At 36.9% G+C, this 5,037-nt stretch overlaps 1 pseudogene; it reads right to left on the bottom strand.

Moving 5' to 3' along the window:
• Positions 1 to 1,190: 1,190 nt before the first annotated feature.
• On the bottom strand, positions 1,191 to 2,200 carry LOC129062081 (olfactory receptor 10Z1-like; annotated as a pseudogene).
• Between the last annotated feature and the right edge of the window lie 2,837 nt (positions 2,201 to 5,037).

The raw sequence follows: 5,037 nt of genomic DNA on the forward strand, positions 1-5,037 counted from the left end.
CTACAGGCTGGGTAGTCTAATTATGTAATGATTTTAGAAATCTCTACAGAATCCCTGATAACGCTCTAGCAAGCTCTGTTTTGAACTTGAGCATGCCAAACTTTCCTTTATATCAGTTATAAAATTCTTTTTTGTATGTGTGGTTTTACATCTATGTCTTTAAAAAAACATGTTCAAATATATTTTATTGATTATGCAATTACAGTTGTCCCAATTTTCCCCTTTTGCCCCCTGCACTATATACCCCTCATTCCCTCCAGCAATGACCCCCTTAGTTCATCTCCATGGATTATATATATAAGTTCTCTGGCTTCTCCATTTTCTATATTATTCTTTTTTTTTTTCTATAATCTTAGTAAGTTCCCACAGAGTGGCCTCATGGTAGGCAAAGTCTCCCCAGGGGGCCCCAGTAGCTATAGTGGCAATAACTCTGGCTACTGCTAGACCAAAATCTCACTTTATTCTGTTGAGAGACTACCTTTCAGGACCCTGGGTTATGTTTGTAATAGTAAGGTCTTGAGGTACCAAGGTCCCTAAACATTCACCCCCATGTTTAGAGTTGCTAAGATATGCATAAACAATAGCTTCTTGAAGTTCTGAGTAATCTGTTAACCAGTTCTGGGGAGTTCTGCATAACCAAATAAGGTCTGAGGGTGCTTTATATTCTGTGGCATTGGTGGAATTATGTTAGTTAAGGAAGGCACATGGCAAGGGGAAAAGGCAATCTTTAAGGAGGCCTTAAGCTATTTCCCTGATCTTCCCTTCCCACAGGAGGTGCTAAAATTTTTGCTAATATCTCTTAAATGAGCTGCTTAATTTCTAACCAACATATTCTGTAATATTGTTAGTATCTGCATTATTACTTTTGTCAAAGCAGCATGGGTATTATTAGGAATGCAGTTAGAACCATAATTCAGGTAGCATACTATATGTGACCAATTCAAAGATTTTAAGTTTCTCCCTCAGAAATATTCTTTAGAAAGCTGGAACTTGAAAGAGTTCTAGGGCTTCAAATGAGTTGATGGCCCTGGTATTATAACATGGGGTGCATCCTATAGTACTGTCACACTTAAGAAATGGAATAATTAAATGGCTTTAATTCTAGTGGGGTCATACAGTAGCACAAAAGAGTGTTGCATTCCCTTCCAACTCTTAAAAAAAAGAGGAATGCATGTAATTAGCAGAATAATTTAAAGCATTGGATTTCTAGTATATGTCCAGCGTATGCAGAGGGGAGGATCCCAGTATATGTCTAGCTTATGCATAGGAAAAGGTCCCATTGATAGTCTTAATCCTTTACTCAGAAATCTGCCTTGAAAAGTATTTATTAGAGCTGTCTTCACAGCCCTATTCTTCAGACTATAAACAATAAGGTTGAGGAGAGGAGTCACCATAATATAGGTGATAGCAATAATCCGATCCTGTTCGAGAGTAACTTGTTTTGGGCCTTGTGTACATGAAGGATGCACAGCAATAGTGAACAATGACAAATGCAAAGTGTGAGGCAAAGCTTTTTTCCTCCCCTTAACAGAGGGGATCCTTAGTATTGTTGACAGGATGTAGGCATAGGAGATAGTGATGAACAAGAAGGATACCAGGAACACCAGCAAGCTGAAGATGAAGATCTCCAGCTCACTCAGGCCTGGATCCCCACAGGCCAGGCTTGGCACTGGTGGCATGTCACAGAAAATTACTGGATCTCATGGGAACTGCAAAATGAGAGGTGGAAAATGACCAGTGTCATTCCCAGTCTGAAGAGGTAACCAGAAAGGAAATGTCAACCAGCTGGGCACAGAAGAGGGGATATACAGTTGTCATCGTACAGTGGAGCACAGATGGTCACATACCTGTCAAAGCCTATAGCAGCCAGAAGAAAACAATTGGAACAAGCCCACAAGGCAGAGAAGAACTTCTGAGCAACACAGTCCACATAGGAGATGTTTTGGTCCCTTGTTACGAGGCCAGAGAGCATCTTTGGGATGATGCCCAAGGTAGAGCAGGTCTCAGAGAAAAATAGGAAAGAAAGTAATAGGTACATGGGTATATGAAGATGGCTATCCAGCCTGATGACTATGATACTGGAGACATTGTTAAACAGAGGGACAAGAAAAAGGGAGAGGATCAACACAAAGAGCAATAATTGCAGCTCCCCAAATCTGGAGAAGTTCAGGAAGAAAAAGCTCCTCCAGGGAAGGTACATTGATCCTCCCCATTCTCAGTGATATCCTTGATAGGTGTGTTGATTCCTTTCACCTTATCGGTGGATGACATGGATTGCCACTTTTTTGGGGTGCATTTTATAACCTGAAGATAAGTTCTAATTTAGACAACAACCAAACTTCAGAAAGGTATTTGTTACATTAGATACACAGATGTATAGATCTACATGCACATAGGTTATACAGACATGCAAAGATACACAACACACATTCATGCAAACACATACATGGCTACACATATACATGTACACACATGCATGCATGCTACATAAAATGTTCACACATAATTATGCACATGTTACATATTCAAAATTACATACTACACATTCACCATTAATGACTATATCCACAAATATGTATTATACAAATGCATTATAAACGCATATATGTTCAAATAGCACATACATATGAAGAATTTTGCACCGCAAATTTTCTTTTGTTAATACTTCTTTTATTGTTCAAATACATTTGTCTCCATTTTCCCACTGCCAGTTTCCCCTGCCCCACCCACCCCCACTTCCCACCCTCAATCCTTCCCCCATTTTGCACCACACATTTATTTATACCAACATCAGGCATACACTGTCAATAAGAATACGCATCTGAACACTTACATATAGCCTGTTAGAACTTCAAGTGTGATGGTTTGATAAATATTATTTTAGAGATCAGGCAACAAAGATAAGAGGGCAAAGTGACTTTCTCAAATTCACACAGAGCAAGAATAGAGAAAAAGAAGTGTCTTAAGTCCTAAGCTAACTTTATTTTCCCAAAACTTAATGACTCTCTTCAGACATTGTGGGATGCTCACTAGCATAAATACAAAATAAGAAACATCTTCCTCAATGATAATCCCTATATCTACACCATCCTTACCCCAAGCCCATTCACATGTGAGCCTACGCTAATCACTGAAGGAAGAATCAGAGCTCAGGGCAAGTTCTGTACCCTCAGTCCAAAGATTAGTCACCAGGGTCTACTTTCTTTGAAAAGTCTGCTGTGAAACAAGGTACAAGAAAGATAAGGCAAAGAAGGATTTTCCACTCACCCAAAGAAGCTCACAGTGAAGGCAAATCCTGTTTTCAGCTGACATGCACTCACTGCCTCCCATCAGGCCTGCCCACAGGAGAGAAAACATGAAATCCATCTCAGAAACTGTTATTTTGAGCAAAAAGTGACGTTCCCAAATGATATCATGAAATCCCCTTTTATATTCCTAACCCCAGATGGTAAGTCATATCTGTTTCTGTAAAAAACACCTCTCTCTGAGGGTTCTCCAGTCCCAATAGGTTCTGTTTCAGGGAGCATAGCTACTTATGCTTGTAATTAGCTAGAAATATTCTTTTGGGGAAAGCAGAATATAAAATGAACAAAAAAGTGCTAGAATCTTGCTTCAAACCGCTATATATATATATATACATATATATATACACACACACACACACACACACACACACATATACATATATATATTTAGTGATGATTACATATATATAATGCTAAATATATTATTTTCACTTGTTAAATTTCTTTCAAAAGTTACAACTGCCTAGTAAGAAAGTGTTAATAGTTGCATTTTATAGAAGGGAAAGCTGAGATTTATAGAGTTTAATTGACCTTTCCAAAATCACAGAACATAAGATTTATGCTTCTAAATTCACACAATAAAATGCATAGAATTCACTTATTCCATACTGTTGTTTCAAGAGCTTGACCATTCTGATTTGTTTCCAGTTCTGAAGTCATATATATATATTCATATTTGCATATTGAAGAATATACTGATTTCCCTCAGGTTCAATTTCTCCCTGTATCTTCATGTATCTATTTCATTTTTCTCAAACACATCTTTTTAAAAGAAACCTTACCTTATTTTTATCCTTTTTTGTTTCCATAATAATATAATGTCTGCATCCAGATTTCCAATCTACTTTTGATCACTAAGATTATCCTGAAACCTGAAAATGCCCAAAAGGTCCATCAAGGTTAATCACTCTGTCTCTACACTCTTAACATGTATTTTTCTCTAATACAAAAATAGTGTGAATATTTTCACCTCCAATATATATTTTTACTCATTCACTGATTCAATGAAAACAATGATAATTATTAACTTGTGTTCAATGTCATATGCTTTGGTAACATTATTATATAAATTTAACATTATAGTATTTAAGAATTGTAGAACTGAACTAAAATGGAATCACTCATGTCAAGAATAAAATGAAGACAGTTCAACATAGGCACGTTAAAGAAAAATGAACCTAACCTTACAGGAGTTTACAGCCCTTCAGAAATTCAGAAATTAGCAGAAGACACCAGCCAATATGATTTAACCATCTCTAAATTTCTTTGTTCCCCTGAATCACCTGCCTTGATACAAATAAGAATGAAGACACGAGACAACAAATAAGTTAAAAATAAAAATTAAACGTTTTTGTATTTGTCCCCCTTAATCTGTAAACAATTCAGAATTTTTTGTTCCTGCACACTTGAGTTTCTCATCCTGAAGGTCAAAACCCTTGCAATAAACTCATCTTTCTGCTTGTATTTGATCTAAAGAGTCTGGTTTTTTACATAGTTATTAGCATTGTCCTCATTTTTTTAAATGGGAAAATTGAGGCATAGAAAAATTAAATAACTTACTCAAAATATAGCCTTTGGTGACACAATGGCAAATAGGCTCAATAACCCATTTTCTTTTTATTTTATTTTTTTATTATTGTTCATTTACAGTTGTCCCCATTTTCCAGCCATCACTCTTCCCTGTCCTACCCACTGCCCCATCCCACATTCAATCCTCCCTCCCCCCACCATC

This window comes from Pteronotus mesoamericanus, unplaced genomic scaffold, assembly GCF_021234165.1.
Source record: "Pteronotus mesoamericanus isolate MK-2021 breed Mesoamerican mustached bat unplaced genomic scaffold, CSHL_Meso_final scaffold_705, whole genome shotgun sequence".
Classification (NCBI taxonomy): Eukaryota; Metazoa; Chordata; class Mammalia; order Chiroptera; family Mormoopidae; genus Pteronotus; species Pteronotus mesoamericanus.